This window comes from Condylura cristata, unplaced genomic scaffold, assembly GCF_000260355.1.
Source record: "Condylura cristata isolate star-nosed mole 26May11 unplaced genomic scaffold, ConCri1.0 scaffold00005, whole genome shotgun sequence".
In the NCBI taxonomy this organism is placed as follows: domain Eukaryota; kingdom Metazoa; phylum Chordata; class Mammalia; order Eulipotyphla; family Talpidae; genus Condylura; species Condylura cristata.
The window spans coordinates 26899023-26924467 of NW_004567106.1; the positions used below are offsets into that span (position 1 = coordinate 26899023).

Consider the following 25445-nt stretch of genomic DNA (forward strand, 5'->3'; position numbering starts at 1 on the left):
ACTGCAAAACGTTTTAACTTGGGTCCAGGTTGAGCTATACCTCAATGAAATTGCTTAAAATTAAAAACTAGGCAAGTAAAACTAGTCATGAGTTTGAACAATAGCGTTTGCTTTTATCAAGGATTCAAAGTATACAAATTAGTTTCTTAACCTGATTTTCTCATAAAATAAAACAGAAAAATATTAGCAATTGAAAAAAACCTTCATATCATGACTATTGCTCTCATGGTGGTCTAAGGTTCTGGAAACTTGTGATACATTTACCATGTAAGAAAGAATAAGAGATTAAGAGTCTACTTACAATCCTTGAAGGAATTATTTGATACCAATTTATTGAGGTTTTTTTCCTATTCTGAGGCCCAGGGGATGTAGGAAACTGACCACTTATCTACATAGCATCACAAAATCACACACAATCTGCTTTCTTTTCTCCTATAATTTCACAATTGTATAGAGGGTAGAACATATTGGTCTCCTGTCAGAGCCAGGAAAGGGGAAGGGAATTTCCACACTGGCTTAAAAGTATCTGATGAAAATACACCTTTTTTTTTTTTGACTGTTTGATGAAATGGCCAAGAATTTAGAAGTAAACATGCCATATATTTTGGCCTTGGGCGTTATATTTCACTGACAAATAGAGTGTGTTGTGTAATAGGTTACTGACATCTGTGATAAACAAGGCTCTGGAATAGCTTTTGGGTACATACCTCTAGCCAAAAAGAGATTAAAATGCCAGTGTATAGGGAAGCCTGCAGTGCTCAGTGGAACACACACAGAAAACAAAGCCTGGGTGCAGTGCATGCTTCCTGGAGGAGGTGTCCTGAAGGATGTAGGGGAGAAGGAATTCACTGTGAATAGAAAGTTTTAGAATTTGGTAAGTTGATAAGAGTGCTTGTGTCCAGTTTTTCTTGCAAAGCCAATGCTCTTCTTGTACAACATGTCTTTTAGAAAATATGTGCATACCCAAAGGGTGTGCCTTTTTGTTTCTTAGCATGCGAAAGAATAGATTTGATTCTTCCTTTGTGAGTTCCTTAAACAAAGGATCTCTTCCTTCACCTGGGCTCTCCACCTACACCAGGGAAGTGGGGAGGGTTCACTGGTGATTTGGATGTGATTATTTGGATGTTGGTTTGGAGAGGATCGAATAGACCCAGTTGATCCATAGGCAAAAGCATAAAAACACTATCCTCACACCATAATCGTTAGTCGGTTGGAGGGTTTTATGTTCAGGTGCAAAGATCTTTTCAGTGAAGATTTGTTCCACTTGCTTGATGGCACCATAAAAACAGGGAAGCTATCTTTCTCTGATACCATGGGTAAGAGAAGTGTCCAAGCTGTTCAAATTCACCTTGTATGGCTACCACCTGGGCGAGCAGGGCTTCTTCCTGGGATGACATCTGCTTTTGTTTTCCCTTGTACTACCCCCAGAATACAGACTGTTTTCAAAGATCTTTCCCAAGCTCTTGTTTCTGCTCAAGGTGCTTGGCAATCCCACTCACTGCCACCAGCCCCTGCTGGAGTGTCGAGTGTCACAGAAAGGACAATGATGGTAAGACAACAAATGCCATTCAGGGGATCAGAGGGTGTTTTTGGAAAGATGATCTTGTACATAATTTAGGAATTGATCTGTGATGTAAGGGCTTGGGAGGGGAAGAACATTTTAGGTAGAAGGAATATTATGAACAAAAGTATAACATTGCCTTGGGGAACTACAATTATAGTGTCTTGAATTGTAATATTAATAGCAAACTTCTATTTAGTTCTGACTGTATGCAAAGCCTCATTCAAGCTTTCTTCATACTTCTACCATCATCAGAGTCCAGCCCAAATGGTGCTTCCATATGGACTATCCTAAAATCTCTTCTTGGAAACAATCTCACGTTCCAGTGGACTTGCATAACATTTGACCTACAGCATCTATTTCTTATCTTGTAGTAACTGCTGATAAAGCCTATTTGATAGCCTCTATCTTGCTATGAGTACTGACAGCCTGGAAACAGGCAGAGGCTTGTTTCACCTCCTCCCTTATAGCCCACTACCTTGCACATATTGCTGCTAAAAACTTTGCTCACAGAATGAATGGATGAATGAATGGTCTCTCCGGGCAAAATTGTGATAACTCACAATCCCTTTTTTCTCTTAAAAGCCACCACTTGAGATTTATGCTTCAACCCCCCCTCCCTTTTTATTGTGTAAGCTATTAATTTTTTTTTTTTTACAAGCAAGATATTCCTCCCAATGTCCAGAGTGACTGCAAAACGTTTTAACTTGGGTCCAGGTTGAGCCTGTAAATCACTTGTTTTATTTGCCATTCACTTTCCCAAATTCATCTTGTTCCTAAAACCCTATTCTTAAAATCACATCCCCTCCTGCTGAAGAAGCCCCTGAGTTTTGCTCAGAAAATGTCTAGGTATTTACAGTCCTGCTATATAGTATCTCTCTCTCCTTTCCTGTCTCTGAACCTATTTCTGCTACCTGCTTCAAAGCCAGACTTTCTATCTCCTTGATCTCACCTTCCCCTCTGCTTCCCAAGAGTCCCCCATCACATCACCTCATTTCCATTTCCAAATCTCATTATTTCCCCCAGGAAAGTTTTAGTGTATCTAAAAGTCAACTTTGTGTGTGTGTGTGCTACAGTTTGCGTAGCTCTAAGTTGTTTTTCTTTCCCTTATATCATGAAATCACTTGACCTGATGTTCACATCATAATAGTTGTTCTCATTCAGTTCCATGTGTTTGTTTACATTCTCTCTTTTCCTCTCATATTCTCTTATATCTTCCCTAAACATCATTGAGATAAATCAACATCTGAAATTTGATTTTATGTGCATCGGTATTAACTGTGCTCACATTTTATGCCAGGTACTTTGAATGGTTTGGGGAGGAAGTAAGATAAGGTGGAGAGAACTCTGTGTTAAGTGCCCTGGAGACAGGAAGGGGTCAAGGAAGGGGGCATGTGTTGGGGGAGGTTTCATCCAGAACTGATATCTGAGTTCAGTCTTGCAAAAAAGATGAGATGATGCTCACTAGGTGGATGGCAGGGGATGGCAGAAGGTGAGTGGATGGTGGTGGAAGCGGGTGGGACATTCCAGGCAGAGTGGAAAGGATACAAGAAGGGGGGTTGTTCTTATTAATGACGGCTTTTCTCTCCCTCTCTCTGTTACCTTGTGTGCGTTTTACTTAATGGACATCTGTTCTCCTGGCTCTAAATGTCTTAAGAACAAAGATACTGCCACGTTCTTGAGATTACTTGACATTACTAGAAGTAGCAGGCATTATGAAGAACAGATGCTGGGTAGGTTGTTGGACAAGAGAGAGAAAGGTCTTCAGGGGCGGGCTCCGTTATGTAGAATAGAAAGTCTGTGCCCTCACATAAAGAGAGCCCATGTCTTGCTTTGAATGAACAGATGATCAATAGCTTCTTGCTTCTGGCCAGGGTGTGGTAACATCCAGGCCATTAATAAGCTGTTGAGACCTCTCCATGGATATTTGTTTCCTGAAGCTGCACTGCAGCATTTCTGAGGTCTTCAGCTTCCTCTTCTACCCTTTGTTTTTGTCCCTGCAGGGAGGAAGGGCTCTTTTTCTTTCTGTTTATGAACAAGGTAATGTGTTTCAAATTGCTTTGGCTTAAAGAGGCAATTGTACACCTTTACAAAAGGTGCAGGGAAATGTTTCTCTGTGGTCAGATTGGCCCATAATGCACATCTGTTCTGTTGACCAAACTCCAGCAATCTGCCCTCGCTTAGCTGCTAACTCCACAGCCTGCTCCTGGCCAGTGGCCCAAGCGTGCAGGGGAGTCTCGGTGTGGCCCATCCAGCTGCATTGCTGGCTGTTATGGATGGCAGTCCCAGGACTCAGTATTCGCAGTTCTCCACAACTTCAGTGCATCCTCATGACATCTACAAAAAGCTGCGCTGGCCCACCAAGGGAAAGGGGCTCAGAAGTAAAGAGGAAGTTTACCTAGAAAAGTTTACCTATGTTCCTGCTTTGGAGAAACTTGAGTGGAAACTGAAGCAGATATCTGTATGGTTTTTCCTTTTAGACAGTGACCAACAGGGGGTTGAATTTGACTAAAAGCCAGACACATTGTTATTTTCCCCCAAACTCTGACTTTAATCAAATTCTATGCATGGGATCTGCACATGAGAGACTGTCCTTGAATAATGAGCTGGAATGACCTAGAACAGTGCGGAATTGAGTCCATGTGCATCCATGGTGGATTTCACTTCCAAAGACCTCCAAGTGATATTGAGCACCACAAGACTTCCCACATCTCCCCCAGTACCTCTGTCCTAGCTTCTGTAACAGCTGTAGTGGATTATCTTGCCAGGTCTTCTTGCTTTTGCCCTGCCCCAATAGTCATGTATTCTCAACAAAGTTGCCAGAATTTGCCTTTTAAAATAAAACAGACTGATGGAAATGCAAACTAGTACAACCACTATAGAAAACTGTTTGGAGGTTCCTCAAACTGCTAAACATGGAGCTTCCATATGACCCAGCAATCCCAAAAGACAACAACACTGATTCAAAAAGATACCTGCACCCCCATGTTTATTGTTGCATTACTTACAATTGGAAAGACAAGGAAACAACCCAAATGCCCAAAGTGGAAGACTGGATAAAAAAGATGTGGTACATATACCCAATGGAATATTACTCAGCAACCAAAAAATAAATAAATAAACACATGCCTTCTGCAGCAACATGGATGGAGCTAGAAAAGATGATCATACTTAGTGAAATAAGCCAGAAAGAAGAGGAAAAATACCCAGTGGTTTCACTCATAGCAGCAGGAGTACAACGGATGAGGCAAGAAAATAATAATAATAATAATGAACAGTTATATACCAGAGACATTTTATGGGGATAGAGTGGGGAGTGAGATAAAAAACGGTGGGGGGAGGGAAATGCACTGTACTTTGGTGATGGCACATAGGTGACTTGGTGATAAGAAGCCCAAGGGGATTACAACTGAGATGAAAAAATGCACAAAATGATGGAAAAATAAACCATTGAAAAAGAAAAAAAAAACAGATTGTTATGGAAAACAAAGACCATCACCTCACATCTCACATAAAAAATAATTCCAAATAGATTTAATATGTGGAGGTAAGACCTGAAACCATAAAATACATAGAAGAAAACAAAGGCAAAACTACCCCTCAATTTAGGCTTCAGGATGTCTTTGTAGATTAATCTCCAAGGGCAGGAGAAACAAAAGAGAATATAAACAAATGGGACAATACCAAACTAAAAAGCTTCCACAGAGCAAAATAAACTAAAACAAAGATATCCTACTGAATGGGAGAAAATATTTGCACATCGCACATCTGACAGGGTTGATATCCAAGATCTACAAAGAGTTCATCCAACTCAACAAAAGAAAATAAATAATGCAACCAGTGATGGGAGGCAAAGCTAATAGACACTTCTCGAAAGAAGACATACAGATGGCCAAGAGGCATGAGGAAGTACACATTATCACCTGTGATCAGGGAAGTGGGAAATACAAATCAAAATACCAATGAGGATCTGCAAGCATTTCCCCTTGAAAATCAGACTGCATAGTTTAGGATAGTATATGTAGGCAGTCTTATAAAGTATAAATAAAAATTGGGGGGGAAATACCAATGAGATACCACCTTACATCAGTGACAGTGGCCCATATCAAAAAGACCAGAATAGCAAGTATTGATAAGGGTGTAGAGAAAAAGGAATCCTCTTACTCTTTTGGTGGAAATGTAGATTGTTCCAGCCTCTATGTAAAACAGTATGGAGTTTCCTTAAATTGTTAAAAATAAATCTACCATATGACTAGCATTTCCATTCCTGGGTATCTATCTGAAGAATGCAAAACTACTCATTTGAAGGGCTAGCTGCACACCTAGGTTCATTGCTGCACTATTTACAATAGCCAAGCTATGGAAGCAACTGAAGTACTCAAGGATAGATGAATGAATTAAAATGTGTGGTGAATATACACAACAGGATTCAGCTTCGCAATAAATAAATAGATGAACTCTTGCCATTTGTGAGGGATCATGCTAAGCAAAATGAAACACAACAGAAGAGACAACTATCACATGGTCTCACTATTACATTTGGAAAAGAGAAATAAAACAAATGGTTAGTCGAAACCAAACTAATAAATTCTGTCAATAAAATGAAAGCTATCAGATGGGTGTAGGAGGGTGAAGATTAATGTGGGGAGGGGCCCAATGGGTGTTGGTGGAGGATTCTGGGAGTCTTGGTGGTGCGAAGGGAGACTGAGGACAACAGCATATTTCAGGGCATAGGGATAAATATTCTACTCCAGCTTTGTGAGTGGACTACAAATCCACACCAGCTTTTTGGAAAGCAGTTTTGGGATTGTGTAGTCAACTAGAACAACCCAAGTTTACCCAAGGGAAGTTTTGACAGTCCAACGGTTCTATTTCTGTGTATACACAGATCTGCAGAGAAGCTGCTACTCAGCTCTTCACAGATGAACTTGAAGACATTTGCAGGGGTGTAAATGAAGACATTAGCAACATCATGAATGAAAATAGAAAACAAAAACCAAACTGGAAACAACCCACACAGCCATCCACAGAAAGCTAGATAAATAGTTGATGGAATTTGCATATTTGAATAATCTACAGGAATGAGAATAAATAGACCATGACTGTATGCAGTCACTGGGCTGAATCTCAGAAAACATAACTTGAAGTGAACAAAACAAGTGTCAGAAACTAAAGTATGATAATAGTCAATGGTTTTTAAAAACTCTAAAAGTAAGATCAAATAATATATTGTATGGTTATATGTGAAATACTTACTTATATAGACCCTATATGTTTTTATATGATATAGTTAATTTTTTAATTAAAGAAATAATATAATAAGCATATTTCAGGGCATAAGGATAAATATTCTACTTCTTGAGCTGGGTGGTGGGTTCACCAGTGTTCATTTTGTTGTATTACAAGTGCTCTTATGAATACATCAAACAGTGCATAAAATTATTTTAAGAGTCTGGGGTTAGAGGCAGGTGGGTATGGTGTGACTCTCACTCCCTACATCATCTTGGGTGCATTATTTCACTTTTTAAACCTGTAGTAGTTAGATCTATGATTTTTTTGAGTAGGGACTGAGTGCTAGGTATTGTGCTAAGTACTTTTTGTCCATTATCTTAATCCCTGCAAAATCTCTCCAATCTGGGTAGTTCTGTGTGTGAGGATGAAGGAGGCTTGGTAAACTGACCTGGTGGCCATCTGGCCAGGGGCAGGGCTGACTCTAACTACTGCTCTGACCAGACACTGACGCTTTCACACCTGCGCAGTAGGTGTGATTTCACGTTGTTTCAGAGGTTTGTTCTGAGTCCAAGTGTGACTGAACCTGGGGTGAGGTGGGCGGTGGGGGGGAGCACTAGTTGATGGCAGGAGCCCCAGCCTGGCCCTCTGCCCAGGGGACGCTGCCTCAGTATGGACCTCTGGGTTGATGCTCCTGCAAAGCTGACTGCTGAGTCCTCTCGCTCACCGGCTCAGAGGTGCAGGCACCTGGTGGTGCCGCTGAGGGGCTCCGCTATGACTTTCACCGTTATCTGGCTTCCCTGTGGGTGTTTCGGTCTCTGAGGCCATAAAGGGCCAGGTCGTGAACGTAGGGGATACATCAAATGAGGACTCTTCACTTTAGGTTGGATCTTTAGCGCACAAAACCAAAAACACGGGGTGGCGATTCTGGAGTGTGCTGTCTTTGCTGTTGTGCACTTGGAAGAAAACTGCTGCTCCGCTGTGATGCGACTGTCTGCATGGAGCCAGTGCACGCGGGACAGACACCACAGGGGTGGAGGCCAGCAGACTGGCCACTGCAAGCGCTTCCATCCCCACTCACCCTGGTGACTTAAGGCTTAACTGGCTTCTTTCTCATTAGAAATAGGGCGACAGTGCATAACACCCCCATGGGCCTCTTGTCTGATTGATAAAATCTCCTCATCTGTCTCCAGCAACTAATGCCTCCAACTTCTTAAAAGCTCAGTCAGAGGCCTTGCCTTAACTAGGAGAGAGCTGGGGTGTGGGCAGGCTAAATGCTGGGAATTTCTGCTGGCTTCAGCAGAGTGGTTTCTGGAATGCAAAAGCTTAGCTTTCCTTTTTTTAAACAAACTGACTCCGAGGTTAGCCCCCTTTCTAATTGATTAATCTCTTATGCTTGGCACTTACATGTATTTGGAAAGTGGGTAGAATTTGGTTCTTCTGGAATTAAACTAATTTGCCATTTGTGGTTAAGAGCAAAACTCCAGAGACTGGTGTGCAGAGCAAACTGGTTTTGCTTTCCTTAGATGGTGACCCTTGGCTTATAATTCTCAGGTCAATTGTAGCTACATTAGAACAACTGATTTGTTTATTTTTGATAACTTATAGCCATTCTGAATTTTCTCCTCTTGCTTTGGAGAAGGAAGAGAAAGCCACCATTTATAGAATGCACCTTATGTTCTGGGCTCTTTATGTGTCTGATTTAATTTAATTTAGTTCTCATGACCTCTCTTGAGGAAAGCAATATCTTCCCTACTTCACAGATGGGAGCAAGTCCTTTAAAGAATAAAAGAGGGAGAAAGAAGGATGAGATTGTAAAAGTTTTTTACTAAGAATTAGGACTGATTATAGATTATATTTCGTAGAGATCAATTGGCTCTTTGTCAAATTGACCTTGGTTACTATGGAGAGAAGAAGTAGGAAAAATCTTTGTACAATTCTTGGAAAGGATCCAGTCTAACTGGAATCTGGTTCTTGCCAGTTAGTGAAGAGTTGGGGTTTTAAAAGTTCCATTAGATGAAGTTTCAGGCACAAAATGGTTTCAGTTCAGTCAGTTTGAAGGTCCCTTTTCACAGGTAGATTGCAAGGGGTTTTTCTGTTGTTACTGCTTCATGTTGGGTATAATAATACTTTTTCCTTGTAGAATGAATTTGTCTCACTCTTACCTATTTGGGTACCAATATTCTTTTGATGCACAGTAATATTTAAAACAGAAGGCCTGAGTTCCCAAACTGGTTCAACCACTTACCTTCTCCTCATTCTAAGTTCCTCACTGGAAGATTTGGGATAATAGTATGACTCTTGTTTGTCATGCTTTAAGTAAATACAGGGGCAGAGTATGGCTCAATAAGTGCAAGCTGCTATTATGGCTTAAATATACACTTTCTGACTGCAGATCAGAAATAGCACACCTTGAAATGCCCTAGAGGGCTTACTTTCCTGGGATTGGGTCACATGACAGCCCTGTGTTGGCTAACTAAAGGGAACATCCTGATAAGTGCATCATGAGGCAACTTTGTCATCATGCAAACTTCACAGAATATAATTACACACACCTATGTGATCTAGCCTACCACACACCTGGCTGATCTGGTGCAGCCTATGGGGCCTACCATCTCTGCAGTCCACCATTGACTGAAAGGTTAAGAGCTACAAAACAGTGCAAGTAATAAAACTTGGATCTAAGACAGTCTTGGCCTCCCTAGTGGCGCAGTGTGTTAAAGTGCAGCACCCCAAAGCTAGCCAAAGCCACTTTAGCAGGAGTTTGATCCCTGGCCATGGAGTGACCCACATGGCACAGCAGACCTATCCTGTTTCTATTGCAGCTCCTCACAGCAATGTACTGTATTCTGCTGCCCATTCTGTCTTTGGTGAATTCTTTCACCCCCTCTGGTCTGTACGCATAAATAAATAAATCCTTTAAAAAGAGTAAAAATTAAAAAAGAAAATACGAACAATGAAAACAATAATCAGTGGGAGAGGGGGAACCATGCGGCATTCCATATATGAGGGACCCAGTTCCCACTACCACCTTCAGGAAAGAAAGACCACCACCTACAGTAGATTTTATTGGTGTCCTAAACTCCCATTGCCTCCCTGTTAGAGGAGCCTCCCTCTGAAAGACTGACAAAGCCTCCTGGTAAAGCAGGCTGAATGTACTCATGGGTTGCCGTTGACTCATGGGTTGGCCATGAACTTGCTTTCTAGTAGATTGTTAGTGGGTTCAGCAGAAAGGCTTTAAATGTGCTTGGGTGATCTTACTGGTTCTCTTACTCTACTGCTATGTACCATGAGAAATAAATGTCCTTGAATGAAATGCTCATGTAGGAAATACATAAACACTTTTAAGTCAGTACTTTGTAGTGATTTTATGTGGAGGTGTCAACCTGGATATCCTTATGACTCCATATGATCTCAGTGATAATTTATCTCCTTTTTTTGATAGCAGCTTTATTTAGATACAGTTCAAAACCATACAACTCACACATTTAAATCATACATTCCAGGGTTCTCCATATATTCAAAGGTTTGTACAGCCAATACCACTATCCATTTTAGAACATTTTCATCAGTCGGGAAAGGCCCTCTATCCCCTTTAGCCTCACTAACTTCCAGCCCTCTTCTCAATCCCCATGCAACCACTGTATTCTGTTTCTATGATCTGTCCTGGACACATCATGAGATTGAACATGTAGCATGTGAGCTTTTCTGACTGGCTTTTTTTGACTAGTATAACATTTCCAAGGTTCATTCCTGTTGAAGAATGTATCATTACTTCATTCCTTTCTTTGACAGATATTACTCTATTGTAGGAATATGCCACATTTTATTTCTCTATTCATCAGCAGTACTTCTGAGAAACCACAGAAATATGCAGGAGGAAGAAGAGTGGTTCATTGTGCTAATGACTTTTTGGGACAGAAGATTTCAGTGTAATGCTCTGGTCACGTATACATGACTCTTCCATTTATACAATAGCTCCACTTCTCATAGTAAATACACTATTTGGCATGTGACTTAGTATAATAAGACTTACCAGCATGAAACAGTGTTTCCAGGTGCAATCAATCAACTTGCAGTCATCGATGCATGATAGCTCTATAGAGATGAGACCAGAGTCTACGTGGATGAATTTGCCAAGCAACTGCCTTCTTTTGTTTGGGTGACCAGATGGTCTTTTGGGGCCATAGACCCTGGTGTTTATCAAGGGCTCAAAAGTTTTTATATAATCATGGAGACTGAAATCCCAGGTAATTAAGTCACTTCTTTCCTTTAGTCTATTATGTATGATGATGGTACCAAAATTCTGCATGTTACTTCCTTCTCATACTTTGAAAATTTAGAAATGTTTATCTTACTGAACCAATAGAATTACTGATGGTCAGATTCAAATACATTTGTCTTTATCACTCACATTCCACCAAGAAACTCTGTCACTTACAATGAGGACACTAAAGTGACTAAGGAGTTCTACAGTTGCACCAAGCCAGGGATGTGACATGTCAGACTAGAGTAATTTTCTCTGGAGTAGTAACTGTCAACCTTAGGGATGACGTGTCACTATCTCAGGAGTGTGAGTACTTTGAGAACAGAGCAATACTTTGTCTCATTACTTTGACTTGCTTTTGTCCCAATATTTCATTTAGATTGAATGCCTTATTGTTCAGAGAGGGTAAGAGGATTTTACCTTTTCAAAGATGTTCAGAGACTTGCAACTACTAGATAAGTAAGTCTTGGAGAGTGAATCCACAGCACAGTTATTACAAAGAGACTAGATCTTATTTGTTTTCACCACAAAAAAGAAACACTAAGAATGGGATGTGATAGAGGTACTAACACCATGGTGCTAGGTAGAGTGCAATATGTGAGGGTATCAAGTCAACATACTGAACATCTTGAGCTTACATATATGACAATTATATCTCAATGGAAAAAAATCAATCTTTTTTGAAGACAAGAGGGATTTAGGGAAACTTAGGCTTAGAAAGTTTAAAAAATAATACCTAAAAAAAAAAAATACGGGTAGTAAACCCAAAACGAAAAAGGACCAGACTGGAAAAGCCAACAGGATGGAGTGACTGGAAGGAACTCTATAAAGCCTGACAATAGAGACTGACTACATTCTCTTACCATATGATGGTATAATTAGACACGAATAATCAAAAGGTGGGTAAAGTTATGCTTAGTCACTATGAAATCTACTGCTGTATAATCCTTTGATAAAAGAGAAAGTTAAATGGTAAATGATGAACTATCTAAGAAACAAAGGGTAAAACACTTCATGTAATTCTATGGAATAGAGTAAAAGCCATATTCAGGGGAAAGAATATAGACTTTATTGCTTTTATTAGGGGTCAGCAAACTTCTGTGTAAATGTCCAGAGATTTGAAGACCAGAGATTTGAAGACCAGATGGTGTTTGTTGCAGATTCTTTCTTCCTCCTCCAAAAGCTTTAAAAATAAAAACTGTTATTAACTCCTAGGGTTTATGAAAGCAGGCTTTGGGTCTGACTTGCCCCAAGTTTAAGTTTTCTGACCCTTGCTAGTATTAGTCACCCTTGTTCACTCCCAAAAACCTCTAAGTACTAGCCTTAAGTAGTTAGAAAGGATGATAACAATAAATGACACTATAAAGAGAAATTAATAAAAAATAAAGTTGAAGTAAGTGGCATAGGAAACAAACAAACAAAAAATAGAATCCATATATCTAACAGCTGGTTGTTAAGACTAATCATATAGAGAAGACTTTTGAAATTTGACTAAAAAAAAGAACAAAAATTTACAAGTATAAAGTAACTATAGATATAAAAGGGATTATTAAAAAACTGAGAAGACTACATGCCACTCAACAGCAATCAATTTGAAAACCTAAAATAAATAGTTCTGTGGCAAATAATGCCAAAATGATCCCCCCAAAAAAGAGAAAACTAGATAGGCTAATTATCAAAGAAGATAAAAATTGATTGAATATATATACTATTGGAAAAAGCACTGGACACAGATGAGTTCACATGCTTACATACTCTTTAAAAAATGAATAATCTATTAATTGTTTAAAAACTATCCAGGAATATGAAAAGAAAGAAATTTCTGTAAATTCCCCTAAGTGAAGAGATGAAAATCCTGAATCAGGAGCAGCAGTTAAGTTTGAGTAATAACTCAGAACAAATGTTAGGGCCAACTTGGAGGCCCTGTAGAAGAGTTTAGGAAGCATAATTGCTAGGCAGTGGGGGAAATCTGGGGCTTGATTTGCCTTTCCTGACTCAGTTTGGCCTATAAAGTTAAATAGATGTTATGGGATAGGCAGGAATTATTCTGTGATGTCTTATGATAAATTTATAAAAAAAAAAACTTACACATGCTGTAATACTGATATACTTCTAATGACATGCAGGAACTATATGAAAATCATCTAACTGAAGCATCCAGACCAATTATGACTTTGAATGAAATCATCTGGTATTTTTCTTTTTCTTTCTGGCCTATTTCACTAAGCACGATCCCTTCCAGCTCCATCCATGTTGCTGCAAAAAGCATGAGTTTATCTTTTTTGATTGCTGAGTAATATTCCATTTTGTATATGTACCACATCTTTTTAATCCAATCATTTATTTTTGGGTATTTGGGTTGATTCCACATTTTCCCTATTGTAAAACACAGAAACATTTATTCAAAAGGACACCACACCCCCTTGTTTATTGCTGCTCTAATTCTGACTTCGAAGAACTCACAGGTAGTAAACATCACCCAAGAATCCAACAAACGCACGGATACTTTTCAGTTTCAGGACTATCATGAAAAGCTGGTCTTCCATGTCTTTGTTGATTTGTAGCTAAATAGAAATGTTCCTCTTCTGTTGATTAAACAGTGACTTAAGGGCTTTCTTTCTCTAATTCAACAAATGTATATGCAACTAGACAAAATCTCTTACCTTCCCAACAGGCAGCTAGCTCCTTCCAACTTGCTGCACTGGCCCTCCCTGTTTCTCCTTCCCCTCGTCTATCGCAGCACCCCCTGCAGGCAGGAAGAGGGACAAAGAGCCTGACTCCGTAGAGAGAAAGGACCTGCCGGCGCAATGAATAAATCTCTATTGTTTCATATATATATATATATATATATATATAAAATCATCGTTTTACTATCCTCGTATTTATGATGAAGTAAAATAAAATGGAAAAGAAGAGCTAGAGAAATGATTGCTTAGTAAACGGCCTCAAACCTAGCACGTGTTTATTTAAGCGTCTCTGTGCAAACATAACCCTGGGTGTCCGTTAAATCAGCAGGCATGGCAGTTGGCACTTCTGGTTACAGACCATTTTACAGTCATACATCATTCATAGCCGTAAAAGCCATTTGCCCTCTGTCACCCAACCAATCAGGATTCAGCCAAGAGGAAGCAGAGCAGGAGCCTGGCACTTTCCTCTCAGCTCCTCTGAATTTCTACAACCTGGTTCAACAGAATGTCACAGAAAATTAACTCTTCTTGGTTATTAAGACCCCCTCCCCATACACCCCCACTAAAAAGCAATATATGATTTCAGGCTAATATTGACTCCATCACAAGGAACACCTGTGCAGGGAGCATGGCACATGAGCCCAGTGTAGACCTGCAGCTCTGGACACCAGGGGGCTGTTCCCCCACACCCCTGCACTTCATCCTGACACCCCCCTTAAGCAGGTCACATTTTTTCACTCCACATCTTCACTATTTTGTTACTGAAACCGAGATGCCTGTCAAGGACTGATAACCACCTCTGGTCTCATGAACCACTTGCCTTTGGGTTTTCCCCATTACTTTTGCCTCTGGTATTTTGCTTGAAATATCTTCTCAAATCTGGGTTATTCCTTGTACGTGTGTTGTTTCTTAACTCTTTCTTAGTTCACACTGTCATTAATGGACACGTGGAAAAACCCTGGCAGGCCCCAGGACAGCCCTATCTGAGCCCACTTCATCTCTGCTAGGGTATTTCCTGTGTCTTCTGGCCTCTCCAGTCATAACAGGATAGGATCAATTTCACAGTGGCAGCTTGGAAATAATTGTGCGAAATGTATATTAATACAGAAATATATTGTGAAACTGTCCTTAAACAAACAAATGAGCCACTTTAAAATATTACTGCTATAAATGACCATGACAGTAGCATAGCACATATAATAAAAAATAACTGCTGAAGAGAAGCTGCTGAATTACTATAGTAATAAACCAGATGTGATTATTATCATTTAACACGGTCATTGAATACCATGAATCCCTGAAGCCATTAAAATATTTATGATTAAACATTTGCTATTCCTTATAACAGAACATATAGTTGGGTACTAAAAAACTGTTAAAGTATTATTTCAGCCTAATATATGCCAGTTCTATAATAGAGGTCAACCAACATTGCCTGAATCCTTTAAAAGAGGGATGAACAGCTGCCTCTCCATTTCTTGACATATTTTAGGATGTTTATGCTGGTATTATACACTCTCATGGTGCTGTGCAGGATGCATCAACTGCACACTACTAAGGTAAAAATATGTTCCTATCCTGTATGTTCATGAACAGATGCAGGCTTGGAGGCTGTTCTGGTCATTCTTCTAGAAAAAAAGCAGATGGAGCAGATGCTCCCCAAACCTTCCTCTGATTCCCCTGGCACTTGCATGGAGCATCCTGCAGCCAGCATCCCCAACAGGGGCCCTCCCTGGGCCAGCCAGGGCTGGAAGGGCTAAGGAATCGGGTCCTGGGGGGCTGCCCCTCAGCCTTGGTGGATGGAATCTGGAGAACACACATGTTGATCTGTCCCTTGTTCTTGATGTCCTGGTTGCTTCCTGGTGATTGTTTTCAGTTAAAACTTCAGCTCAGTTAAACATAAGGTAGGACTCATGCTGAATAAAAATGCTCACAGCCAGTTAAACAAGAGGCTCTTCGACCACTCTTCTGGGGTGTTTGCTTCTCACCCAGTCCTTCCTGTTTCTTGGCAGTTTGGCTTCATGGGTAGATGGCAGTCCTTTCCAGGAAGGGAACCATCTGTCCATCCTTGCAGTATCCTGGTGACAGCCCAGAAGTAGAGGGCTTGGTGCTTAAAAGCTGAGCAGAGGGAGCTTTCTTCTTGACCCTCACCTGGGGCTTACCTGGTTATTTCAATTATTCATGCTTCAGAATTAGCTATTTCATTTTTCATGGATACCAACAGTGAACCTGATGCTTGACTTGCTTGAACCCTATTATGGGATAATGTAGTGGAAAACAAAAGAGGAGGAATTTTGGAGAAAGACCTGGATTTGTGTCCCAGATCTGTCCCTACTGGCTATACATATATATAGACACACACACACACACACACACACACACACACGTTGCATAACTCCTTGGAGACTCTTACCTTGCCAGAGGTAATTTTCTCATGGGTGAAATAGCCAGAACCATTGGGTAAATCTTGTAACATATATGAAGTATTGATAGTATGTAGTATTGCACATACTACCTATCATGTGCATAACTGGTATTTAATAAATAGTCTATTAAATGATGAATGAATGCTGAATTTACTCACTCAGAGGTTGTTCCCACATTATCTTGGTGATGACTCAATTCTTGGCACAAGCCATTACCTATTGGGAATCCATTTGGTTCCCAGCATGTCACTCTCTGGCTCTCATCACAGGATTTTGGCAGAGGTACATGCCTCTGTCATGTGGGATCCATGTTTGCCTGTACACTTCCAGCTTATACTTGTGTAGGGCTGCCCTGTTCTTGCTGTGGTCTCACATTTGTAGGCTTAATAACCTGGGCAGTGGGCTGTACAGGAAAACACACAAAGCCACAGAGTGGAATAGAAAACATTTTTGAAGACCCCTGCTGGCTCAGTCAACCCTAATGAGCTATTAGGTCATTAGAGACTCTTGCCATCAATTAGTCATTAGATCAGCAACCACTCATTGATGACAGCATGTTCTTCCACTTAAAGGGATAGCACTTAGAAGGCAAAGGATTCATTGCTGGTATTTATGAAACTGAAAAAGCAGCTCCATATGTCCTTTCCAACTTATCAGATACTTCAAAACCTGAAAGGAGGGTTAGTTTCAGGTTACCTTGACTTAGTAAGAATATCCAAGGAAAGAAGAACTAAAGACTTGTTTGTTACATGTTTATATATTGACCTATAGCTCAAGTGGGATAAACGGCTCACATCCTCTTGTCCACATGCTATGAATATCATGGTCTTCCTTGATTTCTGGGACTTTTAGGGGCTGTCTTCTGCTTGCCCTGCAAACCTCTGAAACTCTCTTGGACCCCAAGTCTGCTATCTGTTCTCTGCCTATGGCCACCAGACAGTGCCAACTTTAGTGAGGACGCCTAATCACGTATATAGTGCAATGTTTATAGACCCATGGGGACAACTCTCTATGAGTGTGTGTGTGAGTGCAGCAGATGTTCCCTATAATGCAGTTTGGCAGATAACTGCTAGCTAAGAACATCAGGGATACTGTCTCATGTACTTCCCTGTCACACACTCATCCAGGTAAGCCTCTCTGCCAGTTTTCTTCCTAAACATCTCCTACTACCTGTCTGTCCCTCTCACTCAAAGTATTCTTTTGTTTCTCAGGCTGCTGTCAGAACTTCCAAATTGCTCCAAGGTTATTAAACTGAACAAATTGCCTCTGTTCTTTGGACTTCATCTGAAGATTCTGGAATGGCCCACATTAAGTTATGCTAAAGTGAAGACAGCTTTCTCCCTTATGAGGAATTCTGTGCAACTCAACTAACAAATGTTTTTTGCAAATATTTGTGATATTTGTGTAAGTATTTGAAGATCATGCACATTACAGCTTGATTATTTTACTATTTTAGGAGTTGTGCTGTTTCTCCACACTGCATCCACCAGACAGCATTACCTGGGTCAACCATTCTATTAAGGCTGTTTTTTTGTTTTTTGTTTTTGATGGAGGTGGAGCCAAAGTTTGTCTCAGTGGAACTACTTTTTTGAAATTAGAGTGAGCAAATATACTTCCCATGTGGAAGTGCTTCTTGCCTGTCTTTAAATGAAAGTAGATGTTACTATATAATCTGGTGAAATGCTCTAGAGAAGCTGTATTTTGCTAGGGATGTCCAAGACCAGTGGGGAGGGCGAGTCCTCTTTTGAAGTGGGTAGAATGGAGTTGGCTGTCATTTCTGCCTGAGAGAAGCTGATCTTTGATGAAGACTCAATTGCTAGTGATTTTTTTTTTTTTACTTTAGAGAGCCCATTAATTTAAGTTCACGTGTCTTCAAACATACTTTAATGTTCTATAGACCATTCTTATTTAGTTCTCTGTAAAAACAAATTAAAACTATGAAGTAAACCTAAAGCTTGACTATTCTTAAAGGTGAAGTGTGGCTCTCTCTAATAATTTCTTACAGAGTCCTGGGATAGGACTTAGCAGTAATGGTAATAATTGCTTTCTATTTTTCTCTTTCACTATGTGTTTAACTTCACTTCTATTGTATATAATCTCACTCATTCTCATAGTGCCCCCACCAAGGCAGGCATCCCATTACCTCCTTTTTACACTGAAGGAAATAAGTCTCCAGTCACTTCTGTATCATTTTTGGGAGGAAGGCTACCTTGGCTTCCCCTATCACCATGCCGATCATGTTTCACTGGAAATGTCTGTCCCTCTGTATGTGTACACCCACTAGATTGTTGTACACAGGAGCTACTTCTATGCCTTTACTTATCACTCCTGCTCCTGACTTCAATGCATGGTATACTGATGAGTATACCAGATGAACAGATCAATGTAGAGAGGAAAAATGTGGTCAAAACCACTGTTTAGAAAGTGAAGCCAAGACTCAAACCCATGGCTGTGGGACTTTCAAGTCCAAGCTTTTAGGAGATTCATAGAAATTTCCTACTCCCACCAGCACCCTCATGGCCAGCCCTCAAACAAAAGCAATATGTTGATTTGACAGAAACATTCTTCCTTCTACCAAGGCAAACACCTTTAATCTTCCAACTCCAGGGGAAATCAGCTGTCACCACTGTATATAGGCTGGATTCCTTGGGTAACCTGGGTGGGTGCTCTGAACTGGGCAGAGCTGAAGTGATAAAGGAAGACTAAGAGCGAGCCTACCCTCAAGAAGACAGAAATCTAGAACATTGGATTGTTACCATCCTGAATGTTTAAGAGCTCTCCCCACCTTGGTGCACCCAGAAATTCCCAGATCAAATCTCATCTCTACAGAGATTGAAGCTCTGAAGAAATGCATTTAAAACTCGCAAGTCTGGCCTTAAGAAAGTCTTAATGGTCAAAATACAAAGCGGGTGGAGTGGGGTGAGATGATGTAGAATTGAGGGCGGTGGGGGTTTGCAGAATTTCTCTTCTTAAATGAAAAGCCCAAATAAAATAAATAAATGAAAACATAAATCACAGTGTCTTCTCCCGGCTCCTGGCTGGAGGAAAACAAATTAGAAAGGGCTTGAATGAAAGGAGTATTGAAGAAGCTTGACTTGAATTAAGTGGTTATATATTTTAAAAGCACTTTGTTGGGTTCTGTAAAAATAGCAAATAAAAAGGTAGTAATATCCCCTGGCTCTGCGAGGCAAATACCAGTAATAAAGTAAGCTGGGGGGTAGGGGGAGTGTTGGATCTTAACAGTATAAACTTCAGTAGAAAGGAAAAAGAAAATGTTTGGTTTAGAAATGCTTTCATTTCTCCCTTAATAATTAATGATGAGGTGCTATGTTTTCAAATAGATCTCATGTGTCTTTCTAACACCATTCATGTTCCTCTTAAAATGGCCCTAAATGAAATTTAAGGACATAACTTGGAGTTCTTTTCTTTTGGCAGGCAACTTGAAGGAGTTATTTCAGGGTGATCAAATAGTGATAATTTAGGCTTTATTTTACGATAACTTTATTCATGGTCTGAGAAAAATTTCACAATGATATGGTACGAAGCATCTACTACAGGCATCAACAGCCACTTGCAACTCCTTTTTGACCTGCTATATTGTTATTAATTGGAAAATAAACATTAACTGGAGTGTTTAGATAGATCTACAAATAGATAAGAGGCTTGAGCATCCAGTCGTGCAAAAAGTGGTTATGGAAGAGAATAATGCAGGAAAAGTTACCGGGAAAGAACTAAATGAACTTTCTCCTAGTTAAGAAATGTTTAGGTCCTTTGTTTGTAAATGGCAGGTGGGTTGTACAATTCCAATGTAATTTCAGAAAGTCATCTTCTGAATGTAATAAACATGTCTGCAATAATAGGATTCAGAAAATAGCAAAATGCATTCCAGACGCCCTTTGATTGTGCATCCTGAACAGAGAATTTAGCTATAATTGGCTATAACGCAGTTATGGACAGCAAATGACACACTGTGGATTTGGGTGATGTAGAAGCTCTGATTAGGGATGGTACCTTTCAGCTGAACACCAGAAATAAAATGGCGAGTGACACAGCTCTCTGCAGCCCTCCCTGGCTTCCTCCCTTCTCTCTCCTCCCTCCCTCCCTTCCTTCTTTCCTTTCTGTTTAATTGAAGATTCACAGTTTATACTAGAAAACTTATTCTATTATTATGCAACTAATCAATTGTCAACCAAGACTTGGTTCTGTTCAGAGACTAACAATTGTTTGGAAAGGGTAAGTAAGAGCTCATGGAGAATTGACTTTTGGAGAACTTTGATGTAATTTGAATCAAGAATTATGATAGGAAATAAACCATTACAATAAACAAGGAAACATGTACACAATTACTTTCACGGTATAATTTTATTCACTCTAGTTGAGAAAATAAAGAGATAATACTGACCGTAGCACCTGGGTATTTAATGCAAACTGTAAAATCTATTATATTAAACAAAGTCAAAAGCAATGTGAAAGATCTTGAATCTATTCAAGGCATGCACCTCATTACAGACTTAGCAAATTAAAACACAAATAGGATTAGAAAAGAATAATGTAACAATCTCCCACTACAGTCCCTAGAGCATTAAGTCATAAATTGGGTTTGCATTAAATTGTGCCTGCAGTATTGAATTCAGGGAAAGAGCTGTGGGCTGGAGATAAACCATGCTGGGCTACTCACCAACTTTGGCAAAGCTATGTGTTTTCTATGACATGCAGTAAATTTGTTAGATTATAGCAGATCCACAAAAAAAAAAAGCATTTCATATCTTAATTTAAATAATGTCAGTGTCTTGTCATATGTGCACTACATAGGTACAAATGCTGAGAAAAATCCACGTGGAAAATGGAGCTTTTATCTGCATAAGTTTAAAGCCATTTCCTTAAATGCACTGTTTATACCAGACACAGGGTTTTTAAAAAGTCTCCATAGAGACTTTGTTTGATAGACTTTGACTATCAAAAAGAAAGAAAAAGAGAAAACAAACCATCCTTTTTAGAGAACACATGAGCTTCTAGACTATGCAAAGAAATATTCTTTTTCATTTCACAGAAAGACTAGACTCTATTCCTACTGATCAATAGAAAACTATCTATGAGTTATTTTTAAAAAGTAGATGAACTTAATCAATTTTATTTTAATGACGTAGGCTTTCAAAAACACCGTGTACTGCAAAGCAGGTCCCCTCAACTACAAGTTCATTCTATTTGGCATGTCTCTAATCCGCTCATGGAGACCACTCTGTCTGGATTATTCTGATAATCGAAGGGCAAATTGCAAATTGGCTGGCTAAACCAAAAACTGACGGTGGTCCTATTTCCTTAGGGCCACTTTCAGGTGCAGGATCCAATTTATTTTCTTCTCTGTGACTTCTCCAGGCTTATGAGAATTAAGGAAAATCAGTGTAAAATGTAAAACGTTAGGCTCCCTGGTCTTGTTTCAGCATTAAGTTTAAGGCAGGAAAGCAGCATTTGCAAGACACCCAGCCTCAGCAGGAAGTGTCATTTTCCATGCTCAGTGGTGAGCAGGCACTTCTTGGTTCTGTAGTGAAAAATCGCCGGACTCCCCGTTGGGGGAAGTCCCAGCATTCTCTCCCCAGCCAGTTTCTCTTTCTTGCCTTGCCCCAGGCTTCCTTTTCTCCCTCTTGGCCCTTGCAGCCACCCTGGTCTCCAGGAAAAGTGTTTCTATATCATACTTAGCAGCAGACACTCTGTTTACACGGGCATTGTCTATTTTTAAAAGCTGATTTTGAAAGTCTAAATGGCTCCCGTTTTGGCTTTAGTGAGACAAATATGGGCTAAAACGCACAGTGCCCTTAAGTATGATGGATACGCAAGACCTGCTAAAGTTTCCCGTAGCCAAAGTCTGGCTCGTCAGAGTGGCAATTTTTCTGCCATGTTATTTATGTGGTGGTTTTACTTCTAATTATGGCTCATGATGGCTGTTAGCGCTGAGCTGTAAGATAGCAAACTGCATTGTACCGCCACTTAACTCCAGCCCATAAAATGGGTGATAAAGCTGGGGGCTGGAAACCAAAACAAAGCCAAAAAAAATGGTGACTTTCTCTCACAAGCTCACATCCATTGCTGCCATTCGGAAGCTGGAAACTTTCCCTGAGGAAGCACATGGACTAGGTGGCTTTGGAGGAACCGGAACCTCAAATTTCGGCTCAGGTGTCACCCTTAAGTAATCCTCCGTTGTTGACAAAACTACCCCAGACCTCAAGCATAATTAACACATGCCAGGTTTAATCAGAACCCGTGTACTTGTTGTTTGGAAACTAATGGAAGTAAATAGATGTTATTTAACACCTTAAATAATGAAAGGTCTTTTGTTGTCCTCAATTTTGATTACTTTTTTTTTTTTTTTTTGGTGCTAAGAAGAATGCCACTTGGTGTGTGTGTAAACAAAGAAGATAAATGACTGGGATGAGAATGAGTTGTCCATAATCTGATTAAAGCCACAGAGCTGGCTCCTAGGAGAACCGTGCTGGGCTTAATGATTGGGCTGTTGGTCTTAATACGTCTAATGTTCACTCTTAAAGAAATCAAGAAAAATGATAAGAGGGTACTGATATTTCACCATGGCATTGGGCTGTCGGAGCATCTGACAGGAAAGAACATTCTGTGTGGCTGGAACACAAAGTCCAGCCACATAAGCTAATTTACCCCAATGACATTAGGAGGCATTTAAAACCTAAATCTGCCCAGATTCCTCACTGTGCTGGGATGAGTCTGGTTTTGTTGAAGTTGTGATGTGATCAAACAGCTGCAAAATGCCACTTATCTTCCTTATAGTTAGCCTCTTTCTCCTGCCTGACAGATTGTTCTAGATTTCAGTAACATGTCTGTTAGTGTTTGGATAATAAATGCATTATTTAAGGGCTTATGGATACTCTAGTTGGGATATCAGGGAGAAAACTTAGGCTCATCGTTGAGTGCTGTAGGCACCCAGGCAGGTTAAATGGCTGACTGGAACAGATTGCCCTCCTTTTTCTTGATGTAAATTCCCTGGTCCTGTATGTGGGCCAGTGCACATATGTGTGCACACGTATGTGTGTTCGCCCATACCACTGTCATGAGTGGTTCCAAAATTCAAATTGATCTCACAACCTGAACAACATACAAAGGTCTGATTGTGCATGGCCTCCAGGAGATGATCATCGTAGAAATCACAGATTTCATAAGTTCTACGATTGCCCCAATGATATTCAGTCCTTAAAATTTTTTTGTTGCTTTTAAATTTAGTTCCAAAATGGACAATTGGTTTTAAAATGTACATAAGTAGTTTTACTCTGCTTATTTTAGGCCAGAAACCCAAATAATTTTGAATACTCTAATTCCAATTTATTAAAGTTGTGTTGAGAACCCACTCTGAGCTGGTGTCTCATGTTACAGATAGGAAAGTTGAGGTTGGAGAGGTTCAATAACTTTCCCAAAACCCCTAGCCAAGTGATTATTTAATAGCTTAGTCCCAACTTGGAACAAAATCCCCCTATTCAAGTCCATGCTCTTCCACTCTGTGTGCCAATCAACAAACCTCCATACTCCAAGGAATAGTAAATGTCTCCGTCTGGTCTCTTTTCTTGATAGGGTCTATAAATGTGATGGAAATAGACCCCAGGCCCTCTGCCAGGCAAGGGGAAGCAGCCACGGCTCGCTCTCCACAGTGGGGGTGTGGCTTCAAAGTACTTCTCAGTGCCCTGGTGTAACTGTCTCTCCCTCACAGACCAGCCTTTGGCTTCAGCAACTTCCCAAACTTGAAGGACTGAGGTCGGATTCCCAGCAATATAAGCAGGCCATTGGGGCCAGGGAGGCTGGGAGTGGAGGGGAGAGAGACTGGGAGGGGTGGAGGGGAAGAGAGAAAGAGGAGAGAGAGGAGGAAGAGGGAGAAGGAGAGAGAGGGAGGGAAGGGAGGAGGGAGAGGGAGAGAGAGAGAGAGAGAGAGAGGGAGAGAGGGAGAAAGGAGAAAAGGGAGGGAGGGAGGGAGAGGAGAGAGAGAGAATACGACTATTATTCATTATTTTCTGGGTAAAATAATGTTCATGAGCATGTGAACTGCTGACTGCTGTGGGGGAGCTATGAAGCTTGTTAAGTTGTGTGTAAGGTAAGAATCCCTTTTCCATGAGCTTCATGAATCACTTTAGTAAGAACTGCAGTTTAAAGAGGGAAGGGTTTTGTTTTGTTTTGTTTTGTTTTTTTTGAGAAACCTGAAGATCTACAAAAAACATTGTCCACATCCAGACCTAGATATATGTTCCCTGTGAAATGATGGTATTGAATATTAGCTATTTAGTTTTAAAACTTAAAAAATAGCTAACTTGTGCCACCCTATAGATTTTGTCATTTTTGTTTGCTTGTAGCATTTTATGTGGATCTGTTTGTGATTTTAGAATCCTGATCAATTTCTAGCAATTTTTAGTTTTTAGCTTTACTCAGAGTGAAAATGCTTGCTCAACTGATAACTTTGAGACAACTGTTTTTGACTAAAATTACCAATCACATAAATTGCATGTCAATGGAAGTCCCTTGTGACTTTACATTGTTTATCTATGATCACATAGTTTATAGAACATCCCTACGAAGTAGTAGAAACTATTCCATTGTTTCTATATATCCATAATGTTGCAAATCTTATTTGAATACATGGCTAAATGAATGGTAGTTTGTCAGAGACCCTTTTCCTATATAGTTCTTCAATTACACTAATGTTGAAGATTTTCGGTACAACTATTTGCCAGTTTCTTACATCCACAGATTCAAAACCAATCAGTCAGGACTATCCATGGCTATTTGTATGGTTGTCAAACTTATGGTCTATTTTCTTACTATAATTTGCTTGTTAGCAGCAATGCCTCACTAGCCTAGACAATATTGGCTTAGTGCTTGAGTTATTAAGCTGAAAATTATTTTATGGGAGTGTTGTGTTCCCTACATCCCAAGTTGTGAACTTTGTATTTATTGTTCGTTTTCTTATGGCTGTGTTGTTAGATTAAAATTGGGGATTTGAGTGGATTTATTATTTTTGATATCTTTTCTTTCTGCTTCTTCAAAGCAATGCCGGTAGTCACAAAATTAATGTGATCATGGCTGGTGTTTCCCATCTATATGCTCTTTTTGCTTCTTACAAATTGGATTTCTACAGCAATTTAAGATCTTTATTTAGAGGCAGATTTCTTGGATGAAGATGGAACAATGATCTCAGTCAATTCATTATCTTGTCCAGTTTGACTACCAGCTGTATTATGGGAATCAACCAATGCTTTTATAAATTAGTT

At 39.9% G+C, this 25445-nt stretch overlaps 1 long non-coding RNA gene across 2 annotated transcripts in view; it reads left to right on the top strand.

Annotated features, from left to right (window-relative positions):
- Positions 1 to 25445, top strand: part of LOC105853204 — a 139914-nt gene that overhangs the window by 110658 nt on the left and 3811 nt on the right. The window contains exon 6 of one of the 2 annotated variants that reach the window (XR_001145054.1): positions 17382 to 17574. This is a non-coding gene — a long non-coding RNA (uncharacterized LOC105853204). Of the gene's footprint in view, positions 1 to 17381; positions 18057 to 25445 lie in introns of those variants that run through there. The other variant, XR_001145053.1, reaches the window with a different exon arrangement.